We start from the raw sequence: 20,458 nt of genomic DNA, 5'->3' as shown, positions 1-20,458 counted from the left end.
GAGGGCGGGAAAAGCTATTTCCAGGAGGAACAAAATAGTGGAAATATTTGCATCTTGTATAACAATTCCTTTTACAAAAGATTTTAATATTTAGAGAGCCTGCAGCATCAAGGCCAAAGTGTCTCTTGGCTACTTACTGTAAGACTCAGTTTTTATATCCCTGTATCTCATACTAAGAATATTCTTAGATTCAGGTTTTAACTGATCCCTAGAGATTGCACATGCAGTATATGCATCACAAATTCAGTGGTTTCTCATACTACAAATAACTGGTATCACTTTTATGATGACACTCCATTCTTCTTTTCAAAAGCTGCTCTGTTCTTATATACATTCTTAATCAGTCATTCATTTATTCATTCAACAAACATATCCTAAGCATATAGTATGTGTTGAGACTGTATTTGTTGCTTGAAATATATGGATGACTTGTTTATCATCTTGTCTTTAAATGAGAGGGGAGAGTGAGGAGAGAAAAAAGACAGACATCATGGTGACTTCATGATGATAAACTAAAAAAGGAATGATCTGTGTAATGACTTAATAGATATATGTCATTTGGCAGCCTATCTTTAACTTTGTCTGGCTTAAGGAGTCAGAGAGGGAGAAAGATGGTTACTGTCCAGCTCCTTTTGCCTTTTTCATGAAGAGAATATAAGGCAAGACTTTGAGTTGGATCATTGTCCTTGGGACATACAGTGAATAGTACTATGGCCTCTGTCCATGGTGCCAGAGGAAAGCCATCAGTTCTTACTTCCAACAGTCACACCCACACACCCACACACACATGGAAACATGTACATCCATCAAAGCAAGTATGTATCCATTAATCTTGATGAATACCTTTTTCTACCATGAAAAGAATGATTTCCAATTCTTTTTTCTATCATGTTTACAATGAAAATTTCTTACTCAGACTTATGAGGTATAAATGAGCTAGCTTGGGTCTACCTATGTGGCTTGGTCTCCTTCTGCACTTCTTTTTCACACTAACCTCCAAGCACACTGACCTTCTTTCTATTCCTCAAACAAGACAGGCTTGTATCCATTTAAATTCTAAGCATAAGCTTTCTCTTTCCCTGCTATACTTTTTCAGAGAGCTTCAAATGCTTGAATCCTTTTTGTCAATTACATCTCAGTTTAAAAGCAACTTGAAAGGGAACTGACTTCACAATCCTGTCAAAAATATCTGTCTTATCACCCAGTTAGTCTATCCTGCTTTCTCTTGATAATAGCAAATATTTAATGTGACAATTTACTATTTATATTAGTTTATTATCTCTTACCCTCCAGAGTATAAGCTCCATAAGAGAAAGAACTTTGCTGTTCATCCTTTAAATCTACTCGTTGTTAATAGAAATGAGCTCTTAGCCATTTATACCCAACCTTTAAACTGGCCCAGGAATCCTCTCATCCTGTTACTCACACCCTTTGTGTCGTCTTCTCCCAAACAGAATATGGCCGATCTATGTAACCAGTGGGATAGTGTGGAAATTACCCTGTATGACTTCCAAGGATAGATCATAAAAGAGATTTTGGCTACTGCCTAGCTCTCTTTGGGATGCTCACTCTGGGCAAAGTCAGGTACCTTGTCACTCAAGCAGCCCATGGGAAAAATCCACTTGGGAAGGAACTGAGGATTCCTGCCAATAACCAGCACCATGGGAATGAATCATCTGGGAAGTTGATTCTCCAGCCACTGTCAAGGTTTCTGATGCTACAGCCCTGGATGCTACTTTGATTGCAAAGTCGTGAAGAGCCAGAAACCTCCAGCCTGGGTGCTCCCAAATTCCTGACATACATAGTCATCATGAGATAATAAATGTTTATTTTGTTTTATGCTGCTAAATTTGAGAGTCATTTGCTGTGCAGCACATATAACTAATACATCCATGCTGTGCTGTCAGGCTCCATTCTTAAGACGGTGCCTTATAAAGCAAGTAATCAGCATTTGTGGATATATTAATGAATGAATGGAAGGATGGTTGAAGGAAACTTCTTAATTTTGTTTAATTGTATTTACAACTAACTATAGCTTCAATGCAAGATTTTTAAAATGTAGCCAATTATAAAAAATGTTTATTTTACAAAAGAGGGCTATGATGAAATCAATATCACATAATTGAAAACTCAATTCAGGCTATGCCTGCTTTCCTGTTTAATCCCGTTTCCTTTGTTTTAGCAGAGTAAACGAGCAGGAGGGCATGTGGCTCATTCTTGCTTTACTTAAAGGTCTTTAACTTCTATTTGCAGGTGTTTTTGCCTTTTAATATTTCCCTTCATTGTTTCTCCTGCCTTTGTCACAATAACAGATGTACTTTTTGTACACTTTCAAAGCCTGCCATTTTGGTTAAGAAGGAAAAAGATTTAAATCAAATTGTGGTTCATTTGTGGTACTCTCCACAGACATTTAGAACTGACAATTGAATGCATCAGTTGCTTTAAATAGCCTGACTAATAGTCATTCATAACAAAAACAAAGGGGCTGGCTGATGAACAGTTCTGCAGAATAGAGGGAGGTTGGAACACTTTAGATTTAGAATTTAAGGTTTCTCAGAAATCCATGAAACAAGTTTATACTATAGATTCTGATTCAAAATTTAAAGCAGAAGGCAACATTTTTTGGCTCAACTGCTGGAATGTTACCTCTTTTCAATACCTTTTGCCTCTATAAACATCATGGTTCACATTTCAAACATTTGCTCTATCTCTACCAAGGGCTCATTTTTACTAACAGTGATGAGTTGCTTCCATTTTAATCCGCATAAATTCCATGAAAGGCAAAGACATAGCATATCTTGTTTGAGATTTGTTTGATGTTAGAAGGATTGAGTTCATCCTTGTAACCACAGTGAATCTTTAGCTGCCAATTTTAAATGGGGAGACATGTTGAAAAGTGTAAGTTATTTTGTTTTAATGATATTTTATACTCATGATTCTCATTTTTGTGAAGATAAAATAGGATATCATTAAGATCAGCAGCACTGTGGTATCTTGCACTGTTAAATTCTCTGAGCAGGAAGTGTTTAAGTCTCAGTAGTTTTTGACCATGAATTCACATTTCAAAAACAAAACAAAACAAAACAAAGCATTTAGGGTTAGAAAAACAGCAAGTGCAAAGGGAATTATAACTATCTCTTTTTACTATTGGGAAGAAAAATAAAACTGGCAGCAATAGACTTGTTCATCTTCAGCATTTCTATTCTCAATTATAATTATATGACCAAGTGATACACGTTAGCAATGGCAGCAGGGATATCATGTAAGTTATGTTGTATTGTTGGCACTGTGCTACAGATAGAAAACAGAGCTGGAAAATGAGGCATTAGAGTCATTTATCATTGATGAAACATAGGGATTTGAGGTTAAAATTTTGCAACACACATTGATATTAAATTCTTATCTAGCACAGGGCTTCTCTACAGCAGCACTGTTGACATTTGGGGCTGAATAATTTTTGGTTGTGGGAACCAGTCCTGTGCAATGTTGCACGTATGTGTAGCTGCACTCCATCCTCTACCCATTAGATGCCAGTAGCATCACCTCAGTCTTGACAGTGGAAAACACCTCCAGACCTTGCCAAATGTTCCCTGGGAGATAAAATAGTGCCCTTGCCCACATTTAGAATCACTGCTCCAGAGGACCTGTCCAGAGTATCAGTATGTAAGTAAAAGCAGAGGACATAGAGAAGCATAAAACTTACACTGGATCTATCAAAAAGATTCCCAGGAAAGGATAACCAGCAGCAATGACCAAATAGAAGCGGAGACTTACACAGCTAGAAGGCGCCTTCGGTGATAGATAAGCTATTTGGGTTTTGTTGTTGTTGTTTTGTAATTTAAAGTTTATTCCAGCTATAATGCAGGTTATTCTGACGTTAAAGTGACATCACATGGCATACTTCTGAGTCCATTCCCGAGATACTCTGTTGTACTTATCCCTGTCTACTTTATAGATCTAAGCAACCTCTGGCACTAGAGGGTCATCTGGGTTTGGATCACGTAGCAATGAACAGATGGAAAAAAGAACTTTAGAAATAGTTAAAGCAGGAGACCACTGTGATCTTAGAATATCAAGACAAATGCTGCCATTACTGTTAATATTTGGATGATAAATTCTTGTTGTAAATGCAACCTTAGGTGGTTTGAAAGGGCAGTCTGTAGGAAAATGAATTGTCATAAAGAATACACCGTCTTGATATGGGCCATGTATTAAATGGGACTCTGAGACTCTGGGAGAGGCATAGATGTGGTCAGAGTCACACAGCTGGCTTGGGTCATGGGTCAGGCTTGAAACTTGATGTTTTCCTACATGAATGCTATCCTTTCTTCTATCTGAAACCAACTCAGCCCCTGTAAAACTTAGGTTTATACCTTAATTTTCTAGAAGATGGGTTGGGTTTGCATTGTCTTAGATCATTGGAGTCACTAATGGAGCTGCAAATAGAAAACACCATTTCCACCTCAAGCAATTGTCTATTCCTTAACAGGCAATGGAGAGTAGGGATCTTTTAAAAAATTTTTTTTCTTTTTCTTTTAATTTTTTTCTTATTGAAGTATAGTCAGTTTATAATGTTGTATCAATTTCTGGTGTACAACATAATGTTTCAGTCATACATATACATACCTACATTCATTTTCATATTCTTTTTCATTATAGGTTACTACAAGTTATTGAATATAGTTCCCTGTGCTATACAGAATAAACTTGTTGTTTATCTATTTTATATATATAGTAATTAGTATCTGCAAATCTCAAACTCTCAATTTATCACTTCCTACCCCCTTTCCCCCGGTAACCATAAGTTTGTTTCCTATGTAAGTCTGTTTCTGTTTTGTAGATAAGTTCATTTGTGTATTTTTATTTTGTGTGTGTGTCTTTTGTTTTTGTTTATATGTAAGTAATATCACATGATATTTGTCTTTCTCTGTCTGACTTACTTCACTTAGGATGATCATCTCCAGGTCCATCCATGTTGCTGCAAATGGTATTACTTTATTTTTTTTTATGGCAGAGTAGTATTCTATTGTATAAATATACCACCACTTCTTTATTCAGTCATCTGTCAATGGTCATTTAGATTGTTTCCATGTCTTGGCTATGGTAAATAGTGCTGCTATGAACATTGGGGTACATGTATCTTTTCAAATTAGAGTTCCCTCTGGATATATGCTCAGGAAAGAATGGGAGATCTTGATGGTGGATTTTGTTTTCTGCGTTAAATAACTCCTGTAACCATGCTAATGATATGTGTTTCAAGACTTTGAAGTGTAACATGTTTAATATAAACCTGCAAAATCCAGTCTTATCACCTAGATTCAAATTTTGGCTCAATCATTTACTATCTGTGTGATTGTGGACCAATTAGGTAACTTCTCTAAGCGTGAGTTTTCGTTTTTGAGGGGGGAGGGTAAAAATTGAACCTAACTCATAAGATTGGCATAAGACAAAATGAGATGATGTGTGTAAGTAGTTGAGCACAATTTTTAGCATATAGAAAGCACTGTCTTAATGTAAGGGCAATGATTGTTGCTGTTGTTATTAGTAGTACTGTGATTAAGTTGAATGATTTCAAGTGTGCCTGGAACAATGTGAGTACTATTCTTTGTAAAACACACAACACAAAGACAAACTAAAAACTAAAGATGTCTGAGATGATAGACTGCTCAATCCTGGCTAGAACTCACAAAAATTATGTGGTAAATGTCCAAGAAATCTAATTCTAAGAAAAGGGTTTTAAAATACCAGATGTTCTCAGAATTGTTACAGTTTAAAATAGGCATAATTTTAGAGATAGTTTTAATTTGATGCTGGAATAAGATAAGCTAGCACAAATCTGTGTGTATGAAGGTGAAAAAACATATGATTTTGTATGTTCTTTTAAAATTTCATGTGTTGAATGACTCCTGTATGCCAGGAGTCACAGTCTGCCTTCCCCAAGTTGGGTTGGTAATGAGACTCAAATGTCACGCAAATTGCCTGATACCTTTGCCCTCGCCAATTCAACAGTTGTGGCACTCTGAACTATTAATAAAATATAATAAAGGATTCCAGTGTGAATTATAGCTGGAAAAGAGATGAAAAAATGTCATGCCTTCTCTGTGAATGCTTCAGAATGAAAAATGAAATGGTAGGAGGGAGAGAGGCACAAGAACAATGACAATTTTTAGAATTTGGAATAATTTTAGAAGCTTCCTGTTACTTCAGGTCATTTTTGATAATTAAAAAAGATAATATTGTCAATTTCATTTAGTCTTTTGACGCTGTGCTTGTGGGAAGTATCTAGGCATGTAATTTGGTTGCCTTACTTATTAAACTTTATTGGTTATCCATTTGAGAGTTCTGGGCTTTTGATTTTCATGCAAAATATAGGCCCATTGTTTTTATTTTGGTTCCTTATAAAGTCTTAAGGATGCCTTGACACTTAACATAAAGCAGCTAAAATACTGGGCTACACTTGTATATATAAGGAGCAACACATTACTTAATATTATTTTAAATTTATTTATGTATATGTATACTCACCATTTATTGGAATGTGCAACAATTGAAATCCTGCTGTTTACTAAGCAAAGTACCCTGCTTCTCTGCATAATAAATAGCAAATCCTCATTGTTTGTCTTCTGGTTGCTCACTGACCTGATAGCTTCTCATGTGGAAAGGAATAAATCCATGCTACCCTTTAAAGGAGACACAGGATGGAATAGAAAACACACTGAATTTGAAGTTAAAAGAGCCTGATCTAACCCACTTACTGGATCTCTGAACTTGGATAAGACACATTTTTTGAGTCTCTAAAATAGAGGTAAAACTATCTTTCCTGCCTGCTTCCCTTCGAGAGTCACCTTGAGAATCAAATGAGATAACATATGTGGACTGCTTTGTAAGGTGAACAGCATGATGCAAAGGTGAAGTATTATTGGGAGGGGCGAGTGACATGGAAACTGTCTATCACGGGGGTTCGGACGTGTCTGAGCATGACTACTGAACAGTGGAGCAATTCTCCCAGGAGTCTGTTTGCATAAGAGACCTGGCGCCTGCTTGAATAAAAGTCATAATAAGAGAAAATTGGGACAGGCAGTTAAAAAAAAAAGACAAAGAAAACCCTTTGATTAACTGAGAAAATGAGTGATTATGAAACCACTGCAAGAACTGTCATTAGATTTCCCTTCTGGTTCTATCTCTTTTTGCCTCTTCTATGAGTCACATGGAAAGAGGGTGGGGGAGCACTGAAGAGAAACTAGTAGAGCCTGTGAGATATTTGGAAAAGAGCAGCAGCTCATGGAGGCCATATATATATAGTGAAATCTTTTAAGTGGAAAGAGGCATTCTTCTCACATGTCATAACAAAATATCATTTATCTTTGACAATTCAGATGCTCCAGTTCATCAGTGACATGGCAGTTTCTGGCATCGCACACATTCCAAGGTCATTACTAAAATATTGGTGAGCATCTGTGCAAGACCTTGGCAGCTACCAAACCCATCTGACAGTACCTATCTGCTGGTGACTTATGCTTATGTAAACGGCTCTGACACCCAAGTGTGGGCTATCTGTGGCTATGTCTTTGATTTCTGAAGCTCTTTCTCCTTCTTGTGGGTCTGTTATCTGAGTTTGACATGATTCAGACAGACAGCAAGATTTGCTTTGCATGAAAATTAAATTTAATCTAATTTAAAATATTGACTAAAGAGATGGAGATTCAAAGTCATAGAAGCTTCCTTACATAATTATCAGGGTTTTAGAGAGAGCCCAGAGTCTTTTTGCTGAATTTTCTCTGAAAATGTCTCAATTCTTGCTCTTACTGAAGCTGGTTTGTTCACTGATTCTTTTTATTCCCAATACAATGACAGCATTATTCCAATGAATTCCATTAGGAAGAACTAATTTCTATTGTTTCCAACCAAGGGCTTAACTGATACATGAGGTAAGAGGACTTGCAGATGACTGGACTTTGACTTTATACATAGTAGTAAGTGAGGGGAAAAGTCAATGTAATTTGAGTTATTTGGTCATACGTTAATCTGTCTATTCCTGTGAAGTTTTTTTGTTTGTTTGTTTTGTGTTGTTGTTGTTGTTGTTGTTGTTGTTGTTTTTTAAGGAACATTGAAATGGGTGGACTTTGAGTAAAGCAGATTGCCCGCCTTAATGTGGGTGGGCCTCATACAATTGTTGAAAGCCTGAATGTACCAAAGGCTAACCTTCCCAAACAAGAAAAAATTCTGCCAGCAGACTACCTTTGGATTTGAACTGCAGCTTTTTCCTGTGTTTCTTCTGGAAGCCAGAGGAGAATCTGTTTCCTTGCTTTTCCACCTTCTAGACTCTGCCTACACTCCTTGGTTTATGTTCTATTCCTGGAATTACTCCACCCTCCACCTTCTGTCATCACATCTCCTTCTTTGACCCTGATCTTCCAGACTGCCTCTTGTAAGAACCCTGTGATTACATTGGCCTCACATGCATAATCTAGTCCAGTCTCCCCACCTCCAGATCCTTTTACATCCTATCTACAAAGTCCCTTGTGCCATGTGAGGTACCATATTAACAGATATTGGGGTTTAGGCCGTGGACATCTTTGGAAGGGGCCATTATTTTGCCTTCCATAGTATCACACATGGAAATGTGATCTTAAAGGGGTGTTATAGCTCAGATAAAGGTTGAGGACTATTTTTATTGAAACTAAAAGAAAGAAAAATCCATTCATTTCTTTGCCTATATTGTCTTCAAAATTTGGACCAAAAACTTCTTCTCTCCTAACTTGGGATAAGGAAGTAGTGAAACCAATCACATAACAGAAGACATAACACTAAGAACATAAGACTGCTTAATAATTAGCATGAACACAAGGGAAAGAAAGCCCTTGTTTGTGTGGAAATTAAATTCTTTGTGAAAGCAGAGAAATAATAAATGCACAACGGATTGGGGCATATTTCAAGAGCAGAACCCACAAAACTTGCTGGTAAATTGGACATGGTGAGTGAGAGGAAGGGAGAAATTAAGATCTTGAGCATCTGCTGTGTGGATGATACAGCATTAAGCACTGCAGAGACACCAATGGCAAGACAGAGACCAGATCCTCCTCTAATCATCAAAGTTTAGTAAAAGGATAAACTCAGAAGTCTAAGAATAGACATGAAACGAGCATGCTGTTATATACAGAAAAGAATCAGCCAATGGCCAGTACACATCTGAAAATATCTTAAGTTACTATTCACCAAAGAAATGTAAATTAAACTTATGACTTTTTCACAGAATTGGAAAACATTAAAAGACTGGTAGTAATAATGAATGACATAATAAGGCTATCTGAAAACCTATCTTGTGCATTAAAGTGCATTAAAAAGAGACATCAAACTTTGGCAGAGTTGTAGGGAAGCAGTTACTTTCCATTTGTTGGAAGGGGTTGGGGGGATAGAAATTGGTATTAGCTTTTCCAAAAAGTGTTTCTATATCTCTTAAAATTAGAAATTGGATATGTGCCTGGCAATGACACATTTAAATGTAAAGGTAAAATCACAGAGGTGTACAAAGAGATAAATTTGGGAGCTTCACTACACTATTGTTTATAATAATGGAAAAAAGTCAGACCAAATTTAAATACCTCTTAACAGAATGCTCATTAAACGGACTCTCCGTATCCATGTGTTTCAGGAAAATGGGGTGCACGAGGATGGTCATGTCCCGGGTCTTGGGATGAGTCCCTAGGATGTACCCCACCAAGTGAGTTTCCTTTGCTTCTTGCAGGAAAGAATTCAAGAGTGAGCCATAGTAAAGTGAAAGTCATTTATTCAGGGAGATACACACTCCATAGACAAAGTGCAAGCCATCTCAGAAGGCAAGAGAGGCACCCCAGGAGATAGGGTCATCTTGGAAAGTGAGAGTGGCCCTAAGAGATACATATACCATGGGCAGTCCTTCTCAGAAGGGAAAGTGGCCCCAGACCCTGGGGTCATGTTGGAAAGTGAAGGCAGCCCCAGGGTGTGGGATGTTTCATTTTTATGGGCACAGTAATTTCATAGGCTAACAAGTAGAAGGATTATCCTAACTATTTTGGGGAAAGGGTGGGGAATTCCAGGAATTGAGCCACTACCCTCTTTTTGTCCTTTTATGGTCGCAGAACTGTCATGGCACCTGTGAGTGTGTCATTTAGCAGCTAATGTATTATAATGAGCATGTAATGAAACTCGAGGTCTACTAGAAGTTGAATCTTCTGCCATCTTGGACTTAGTAGGTTGTTACTAGTTTTTGTGGTATCCTCAATTGTTGTGTCATTGTTTTAATGGTTGTGCCTTGCCCCCTTCCCTCCTGTCTCCCATACAACAAATATTCCTAATAAAAAGGAGTAGGTTGATTTATATTCACTGAGATATACAGATATTAAAAACACATTGGAAAGTGAAAATGCATTGCAGCAATATATACACAGTATAATATATGCCTGGAATCTTTACAGACAAAATTTTATTTGTGTGTACATATATAAATAAGAACAGAATTCTATTAGGATGGAGAGTCAAGGAGAGTATTTACCTATATTTTTTGATTATTGTAAAATCATATTGTACTAATGTAACATTTGTATAATTAAAAAAATTCAAACAATGACAAAAATAAAAAAGAGTGGGTTCAATAAAAATGATGGAAGGCAAAGACTTACTGTGCTGTATGGCTGCAAATATTTGTCAAAGTTTTGTCCATTGGATAAGCCCCAGATTCTCTTGATCATTTAGTGCTTTTCATATTGAAGTGGAAATCAGATATTTTTTTCAGACAAAAGGCAGTAGAACCTCTTTGAAATGCAAAGCAACATAACATTGCAATACTTAAGGGTTTTATTCAACTGTAAGGTCGATAGAAATCAACCTTATGATGAGATTTCCTGCAAAGCTATCTCCATCATTAACTGCATTAAAAGAGAGAGAGAATCTCGAACAAGAGAAGAAACAGCCCCTGTCCTCTCTATGCTGCTTACACTCTACCTGAGGTCTTATATCCAGGTGTGTGCACTGCATTTGAAGCATGTGCAAAGAAAGAAAGCATGGCTGTTAAAGGGCTTGAAATGATGAACTCTGGGGAGTGGTAAAATGAATGGGGAGTTATTTAACCTGGGGAGGATACTCAAATGACATATGATGGTTGACTTTAAGCATTTTAAGACTGGTATGCAGAAGATGAAGGGACCTCTTTTCTCTTTGCATGCTGAGTATAGAAAACAATAACTAGTATTTCACAAAACACTGACATGTGCATATCTTCTCAATCCTGTGAAGTGTTACCATCCTATCCAACAGCTGTGGCAGAGACTAAAAAAGTTTGTGTTTTCCTTTATCATAGTGCTATCCCTTAGAAGTGGCTGTTCCTAACCCCAGTTGAAGTTAGATGTGGCCCTAGGAATGGATTTTAGTAAAAGGACCATTAATAAAAGAATTGGGAACCACTTCTACATGTGACATATTTAAACACAAACTCACAAGTGTGTGTGCCCCCCCACCCGAACACACACAATATCCTGTTCCATGTGTCTGCTTCCATGTGCTTTTCCTCTTCTAGTTAGCTGGAATGAAGAAGAATTGCAGCACAACCTTGGAAACCAGTGCTAATTATGATGGAGCCTCCATTAGCCTGGGTCTCTAATTGAGAATGTGAAGAAGGGCTGCCCGTTCACTTACTAACCCACCTTTTACTGTGATGTGGTATGAATTCAACTTCTAATGAGTCTGAGCCATTGCACACTTTGAAGTCTGATGTTAAAGTCATCGGCCTACCTCACTTCATTCTGCAGACTCAGAAAGTGAAGCTCAATGGATGAGTGTAGAGCCCAAACACAATTTAACTGTCAAGCGTTTCGGTCAGACTTGAAATCAGGCCATCTCATTCTGAATCCAAATCTTTTTCTTTTGTAACACTCTGCCCTGCAACCAAACTAGGATCAATATTATAAATGAAAAGAATAGAAATTATGGCTGTAAATGCCAACACTAAAACAATTTAGTAATGAAGATGATGTACTTCATTCAAAGAAAAACAGTCCAAGGACTGGGGGAGAGCAATGCCTTACGAGCAGTGGAGCACTGTTCCAGAGGAATGTGGATTAAGAGTGAGTTTATAGAACATTAGAAGAAGCAGGGTGGAAATAGGACATGATTGATGAGAAGGTCAGGGATTTCCTCCTAAGGCTAGCAGGTCCTGTTTTTTAGGGTAGGTATGCTAGCTAAAGCTGAGTTGGGGGATTGTGATTGCTGTATGATAGATTTCCTTAACAGTGTGTTTGTTTCCCATTAAGTACAGGTTGACTTAGGTTTAGATTTGTGATGTGGGCCAGACCACTGGGGTGGCCTCCATTTTGTGGGTCCTGATATATGGATTAACTTGATCACAGCTTATCAAAAGAATTGTTTACCAGGCGTATTCTTGCATTTCTTTAAGAGGTAATGTGTGCCCCATCTCAAAAGGTGTTCAAGAGGGAGCATTAGAGAATCAAACAGTGGATGAGTGTCAGAGCTATATGATTCAGTATTTATTACAACCTGCGATTGCATAATTCAGTGCACACTTGATGCACTCAAATAATATTTATTATACAAACACTATGCACTCAGTAGCAATTTGGGAGCCAAGTGGTTTCCTTAGTGAGGCATAATGGGAATGCTAGGAACTGAGCCAGAAAAAAACAAAAACAAAAACAAAAACGAATAAGAATGTTAGCTAGTGCAAGTTTTAACAAATTTTTCAAAATGAAAAATTTGTATAAAGAACTTCATTTCAAGCATATGGATGATTCTTTGAACAAAGAGAGTTCTTGGATAATTTGTTGACTATGAAAAAGCTTACACAAATATAAAAGCCCATACTTTTGTTGACTATTGGTCCATCTTACTAGGATGAGGGTCACATCCAGGGGACGATGAGTAAGGGGGTAACATCTCAGAGCAGATCTCTTTGGTTGATGACAGTGAGTTTGATACAGGCATAAGGCCTATGGGAGACAGATGACGATTTCAGGTTTAATAGCTGGACTAGAATAATGTCCACAGGCACATATTGGTTTGGGTTTGAAGCAAGTTCATTTGTGTCTGCACCTTCCCCTCCCTGGCAAAGCTGAACATGGCACCTACTTTCTGCCTGTGATCTTGTTCCCTAAAAAGGAGTTGGGAAATTAATAGAAGAAGCAGCCAGGAGAATAATTAGGGAAGCATAAAATAGACTTAGCTCAAGTCCAGGTAAATACCATAAGTTTTTTTGTCCCTAACAGTTTTTGGCATTTGTTCAGACTTTACCCAATGTAGATACAGGTGAAAAACTTTAAGTTATTTATGTTGGTGCTTATCACATTATATGATTAGGCCATTCAAGATGGCTGTTCTCTTGCCCTCTGTGCACCCTCTGCTTAACCAGTGCCTGCTTCACCTACACGTACTCATAAAACTGACCTTCCTATATATTTGCCTCCACTCCAGCTAGTAACTGTTCTAACCTTTAGATCAGAACATCTCCACCATGATAACAAATCAAAGGGGTGATGAGGGGTGTGCCCCTCTGCTAGCTTCCCTGGTAACAGGTGAGCCAACCTGATGTCAGTCCCCACTGTAACTGATAACTTCCCCCTGTGCCTGGGAGCAAAGACTGCTGCCCCCCATCTACCACACACGTGGTGTGTTGCTCCAGGACCTTGTTTCAGACATGTAATATCCCCTGTTTATTAAACCATTGATGTCTCTGTTGCTGACTCTGGGCTCTTTCTTCAGTCTTAAAGCTGGGCAAGTACAGGGCTTGTAGGTCTGCAGAGTGCAGCCCAACAAACATAAAATTCCAAGGTGATTTATTCATTCAACAAATACTTTTTAATCCTCTACTATATGTCAGGCACTGATCAAAGTACTGGGGGAAAAAATGACAAATAGAAAAAACAACATTCCAGTGAAGGGGAGAAACAATAAACTAAATAAATACAAGATGTACTATGTGTGATAATGATAAGTGCAAAAGAGGAACTTAAATCATGACATGTTGGAGGAAATTTTGGGAAACGTAGTCAGGAAATGCCTTTCTGAGATGGTAAAGTGGACAAGTGCCAAGGTCCTAAGCTGTGCCTGGCATCAGAGAGCTGCATGGCTGGAATAGCGGGCAGTTGGAAGAAAGGATGAGACAATGACATTAGAAAAATAACAAGGGTTAGAAAAAGTAGGACCTTGAAGGTCCTAGTAGGAACTTTTAGTCTGGTTGCAGTGAAGACTGTGAGAAAGTTGAAGCAGAGGACTGACAGGCCCTAACTTACTTTTTAAAGAGATCACTCTAGCTAGTGTGTCAAATGGATTTGGCAAAGGTGGGAGCAGGGAGATCAACTAGATTATTCCAAGAATCTAGGCATAGTGGTTTGGTCAGGATGGTGGCTATAGGAGCCCTGAGAATGGGATGAATTCTGAATATTTCAAAGTTGAGACTGAGAGGATTTGCTAATAGACTGAATATGAAGTGTAAGAGAAAGAGAAGAGTTAAGGAAGATATCAAAGTTTGAGCTTGAACTAAAAGAATAAACATTAACCAAGAAGGAAGACCCTGCAGAAGAAGCTTTGATAGGGGGAAAGGGAGTTTGTGAAGATGCAGTCATGGTATCAGTTTTAGTTGCAGTCATGGTATCAGTTTTAGTTATAGTCAAATTGGAGTTACCTCTTAGGCATTCATGTGGCATTCATCAAATAGGCAGCTGAACATACAAATGCAGATTTCAGATGGGAGGTTGTAATGGAGATAGAGATTTAGGAGACATCAGCATACAGATTGGTATGTAAAGTGATATTACTGGATGAGATCACATAGGAGTGACTGTAAATAGCAAAAGCAGAAGAGGCCCTAGGGTTGAGCCCTGGGCTCCTACAACATGTAGAGTTTGTAAAAATGAACAGGAAGCAGCCCGAGGGACTGGAGAATAGGGATTAAAAAGGTGAGAGGCAAATTAGACATAGGAGATGTCTTGGAAGCAAAATGAATAAACTTTTCAACAAGAGAGAGATCAACTGTGGCAATGTTGCTGAGAGTTCAATACTGTATGGACTGAGATGTGACCTTGGATTTAGCAACAGCGAGATCCTTGGTGGCATTCAGAAGGCCAGCTATGGTGGAATGGTGAGGTTAAACCCTGACTGAAGTTGTAACAAGAGCAATGGATGTAGAATAATTGGTCATGTGGAATATAGATGTCATTTCAAGGGAAGAAAAGAAATTGGATGATAGTTCTGTTGCCGGTGGATCCAGCAGGTTTTCCAGATTCTTGTCCCGTCCCAGAAAGAATTCAGAGACAAGACTTAAAGATTAAAAGATAAAGTGAGGATTTATTAAAGGATGGATAGTGCACTCTCAAGGGGAGAGCGGGCAGGCTCAGGTGAACGGCTGCCCTGAGTTTCTTTGGCAAGTTAGTTACATAGGGTGTAAAAATGAATGGGTGGAATATTCATTGAGGAGGGAAGGGCTTGGGGTCGCATTTCCTGATTGTCATCCCAACACCACCTTCCCAAAGGGAGGAGGGATTTTTGTTCTTATTTAGTCTGGAACAGAAGTGTCATGGTGTCAGTGCATGATGGGTACTTCTGACCTGCAAGACTTATTTTACTGAAATGAGGGCATAATGAGCAAAAGGTTACATTTGGACACTGGAAATTCCTGCCTTTTCTGACCTTTGTTGGTCTCCAGGCCAAAAGGTGTGGCCCCTTATCAGCCCAAAGATTCCCGCTTTTCTTTCTCTCTCCCCAGGGACCCCTGGTGCTTATATGATGTATGTTTTCCTGCATTTGGCTTGTGCCCCTCCTTTCTGCCCAATTCCTGCCATTTGGTCTGTGTCCCCCTTTCTCTGCTCATATCTAGCTATCTGCCTGCTCTAACAGTTCCAGGGGAAAGTCGGGTCAAGGGAGAGGATTTTCTTTAATATGAAATAAATGGGCATGTATCAGTATGCTTATGGGAATGATTCAGTAGACATTTTTTAAAAATGTTTTAAAACTGAGAGGGAAGAATTTCCAGAGCCACCTGAGAGAGTAGGAGAGGGGAAAAAAGTTTCTAAATCTAGTGTATACGTACAAGTTTGGGCATTGGTGAGGACCCTGAACAGTCTATCGTTACTAATAAGAGATAAGGTGAGTGCATGAGCCCATGTGCAGGAAGATGGGCAGATATGATGGGGACTGCTGATAGAATTTCTGTTGTGATTGCTTCCATTTTCTAATAAAGTAGGAAGCAAGGTTAGAGGTTGAGAGTAATGATGGGAAGATATGTAATGGAATTTTGAAAGAGGTGTAGACTGAAGTAAATGCGCAGCCTAAAAGTTGAGAGTTATGTTTTATTTGGCAGGAGGACTGGAGCCGGGATGACAACCTCTCAGATGGCTCTGAGGGACTGCTCCAAAGAGGGAGGGGAGGAGCTAGGATATATAGGAGCTTTATGACAAAGACCAGGTAGTTGAAATAATAAAAGATTACTTGTTATCTAAAGAAAACCTGGCATCTCAAGTTAAAGAATTTAGTGCTTTTCTACGTATGGGAGGAAGCAAACATTTGGGCTCATTGAATTCATTCCTTTGACAAGCCTCTAGCTATCTAGGGCCAGTATCTTGTCCTTTATTATTCTGAGTTCCCTCAGAGTGCACCACTGTGAGTGGCTGCAGAGGCTGGGCTGTAGGCTTGTCTTCACTGGTGGGTGGTGGCAGCCGTTGATGACTTGATGGTTTCAGCATTCTTTGTTTATTGATATGATTTGCAGTATTTTTCGTTCACAGTGGGAGAAAACTTTGTAATCATCATTTGGTTCTTGCTTCTTAATGTACCAGCACCATTGACATAAACCAGGAGCTTACTCGAAATGCAGAATCTTAAGTTCCATTACACACCTACAGAATTAGAGTCCTCATCTTAACAAGAATCCCCAGATGATTTTATTTTTGCCCATTAAAACTTTATCACTAAAATTAAACACTGTTTTTTTTTTTTTTTTCTTTGCCTGTTAGTTAATTCCAGACAGAAGTTGGACACTCTCAGGATAGCTTGAGAGTTTGGAGGATAATGTAGAGAAAAAAACATGACAAGCACTATTCAGTGATGGAGGAACAAATTAGAACATAAAAGCCTTTCTCATTTTTTTTCTGAGGTCTGCGATGCTGTCTTTACCACCTTAAATACGATCTCATATGGCAAAAACTTTATAACACCTTCAAATTATGATTTTGTCAAACTGTCAGAACTTTTGTGGATACCTGGAATTCAAACTCCAAAACCTAGAAAGTAGTTCCATCATCTGTGTTTAAATCTCAGTGGGACTTTATATTTCCTTCACTGGGAGGAAAATTCATGTTTTTAAAGTTCAGGTTACATTTCATGCTGAAAAATTGCAACAAACACAGTGAAGTTTTTTACAACCATATAAAATTGAAAAACCAAAGAGAACAGTATTTCAAAGTGTTTGATACAGTGTTTGATCATAACCTGAGGGAATCAATGCACTTTTAAAAAGAAACTCTTGAGGCTACTCATGCAGCAAATCCAATCATTTGATAATCTACTCATCACAATTCTATTGTACACTCACTGTGTGCTGGGCTCATTGAAGAAACTAAACAGGCTTTTAAAAGAGTGAATGGTCTGTAGGAGTAAAACCTATTCCATTTTGAAAAGTCAATATGAAAAATGGTACAACTCATGAACCATGTATTTCCCAGGTTTCTTTCAAGACATGGTTATCATGTTAAAAAGATATAGTTATCAATTGTGCATCAAAATAATAATGCCATAAAAAATGAGATGAAGAGATTCTCATTTGTTCATGGAGAATTTAGCAGACTACTCCATTACATTTATTACTTAGATGTTATCAGAAATCCTACCCAAAGTAGTTTAAGTGAAAATGACAATAGTAAAAATAAAAGACTACATTGGCTCATGCAACTGAGAAATGCAGGAATAGAATAGCTTCAGGTACAGCTCAATCTGGAAACTTAGTGTTCTGCCTCTCTTTAGCTTCTCAACTATTCTCCAGTGTTATCTTGTCTTATGCTTATTCCCTCTAACCATAGCTAGGTTTTTCCCAAGAGACCTTGGAAGCTGGCTTCTGAGAACCCCTGCCTCACATCAACAAAATTGAGTAAACCTAAGGAAAAATGATAGCTTCCCTACCTCTCACATTTATCCTTATCATCTACATAGCAGTCCCCTAAAGGGCTCTGATTTTACCTGTCTGAGTTATATTCTTAATATTAGAGCAATCGCTTTTCCCAGGAGATGAAATATTAATTAATTCATGGTCACCACAGTTAGGGATGGGCAATGACATCCCTGCAACTGATATCTCTCCAGAATTAAGAGACTAGCAGCACCCCAAAAGAAGTCATACTAGGGAGGAAGTGAAAGCAATTTACATCCCCTACAAGCAACATGGCAAGAAGAACTGAAGCAACTCAGATATCCAACAGATAAATTAGTTATGGTGCAGCTAAATAACAAACCCATAAGAGTTATAATTAGGTTGTCAAACAATATGTCATATCATGAAAAATATTCACAGTGAATGATTATGTTTAAAGGGTAGTTTACAAAACAGTAAATATAATAGGATCCTAACTGGACAATACTTTGATGTTATAGGTGAAAAATGTATATATCGTGTATCTAGAGAAAAAAATACTAAAAGGAAATGCACTAGAATATTAACGTGACCGTGTTTGAGAGGTGAGGTTATACAGATATTTTATTATTAGTTTTGAATGCTGAAATATTTGCTGAGTTCCTGTAATGTCACTGGGTTGGACACTATAGGATACAATACAATATTGTACAAGATTATTCTTTACAGTAAATTTTCCTATAAAAACAAATTCAGGTAAGTAGACCCTAGAACAGGAGACGTTTAAAGCCATTTCACACCTATGCAACTTGTATTCTGTCTACCACATGCAAAGTACTTGTGAAATGGGGATATGAAGATGACTGAGTCATTTCTACACATGTAAGTGTTTGGAGAGAATGATATTTAAATAAATAATTATTATGTGATGCAATGTAGCTATGGTAATAATGCAAAAGCAATGTGCTATGTAAACAGATTGGAAAGAGGAATCAGAAGTGCTTTAGCTGTAAGCAACACAAAAAAATCAAACTACACTGGCTTAGGTGAACAGTAGTTGATGTTTCTTACAAAATAGGAATTCCAGATGTAATAGTTAGGGATCAGTTCAGTAGCTAAGTGCTGTTAGGATGATGCTGATGTACTTCCCCCCTGGGCTTTCCCTCAAGCCTCACTCGTCCAGATCTCAGGAAGAGTACTAGACATCATTTCCACCTTCATGGCAAAAAGAAGACAAAAGTGAATGGGGTTGAAACAGCTGTATCTATTTTCTTTATTGAGGAAGCAAGCCTTTTCTTAGAAACTCCAGCAAACTATTGCTTACGTCTTAGGTTAGATGTTTGTTTTGTGTCATAAGTATTCTGAGCCAGTACTGAGACAATAGGCTTCATGCACGTGTGAACTTATAGTATCCCATTTCAGTTGCACTGTTTTCATCACTTTCTACCTGAGCATCCTTAACACAGGGCATAGGAAACCTACGGAAACCTGTCACTCACTCATGTACAAGCTGAGACTATGAAGGATTCATATCTTATGAGAACAATTCTTGGCTAATGTGGACAGAAGCCAGCAGATAAGTTCTCTCCCTTTTCATTCCTTGTGCAGACAAATCTGAGACTTTTTATGTATGGCTCCTGAGATGATCACAGTGTGATGGGGCACTAGTTGACAAAAATATGACTAAGTTGAGAATTCACCACTGTACAGGCTTCCCATCCCTCACTGCTCCATTCTCCCAGTTCCCTTACTTCTGATCATGGGATCACTTCCCACATAAATTTGCTGATGAAAACCCTTGTCTCAGGCTTTGCTTTCTGGAAGAATCTAGGCTAAGACACATCTCATTGGCCAGACTATTTTATATGACCATCTTTCCCTTTCCCTAAGGGAAGCTGGCAGAGTGAGTATTATTTGCAAACATTTCTATCTAAGTAGGAAATAAGAAGTAGGAGGTGTTGAGGGAAGATATAACAGAGCACATCCTACTTAAATAGATCCCTATAGATTGAATAGGAGTTTGTTAGGAATGAAGGGATTAAAAAAAAGATTTTTCTAAGTGCCTATGTGAAAGGATCAGTATGACCAGCACTGGAAAGGTGAAGCTGCAGGGCATAAGTAGGAAATGGTAACTTTAATTTAAACCATGAGCAGAAGAAGGGAGATTGGAACCATGGATGCCAGCAAATAAGCCTGGAGAGACAGCCAAAGACCTGCTTGGATATGTCTTAAAGCTATATTATGGCCTCTTCCCCTTTAGATTATAATGGATCTTCAAAGAAGTATAAACAGGTCATCATTCACTAAACAAATATTTACTGTTTGCCTACAAAAAGACATAGCCCCATCTAGCCA

The 20,458-nt window shown here is 38.1% G+C and overlaps 1 pseudogene; it reads right to left on the bottom strand.

Moving 5' to 3' along the window:
- Nucleotides 1-3,813: 3,813 nt before the first annotated feature.
- LOC102512791 overlaps nucleotides 3,814-20,458 on the bottom strand; it is a 43,678-nt pseudogene continuing 27,033 nt past the window's right edge.

This window comes from Camelus ferus, chromosome 17, assembly GCF_009834535.1.
Source record: "Camelus ferus isolate YT-003-E chromosome 17, BCGSAC_Cfer_1.0, whole genome shotgun sequence".
Classification (NCBI taxonomy): Eukaryota; Metazoa; Chordata; class Mammalia; order Artiodactyla; family Camelidae; genus Camelus; species Camelus ferus.
Note: the sequence above shows the minus strand (reverse complement) of the source record. Positions and strands in the feature narration are given on the sequence as shown.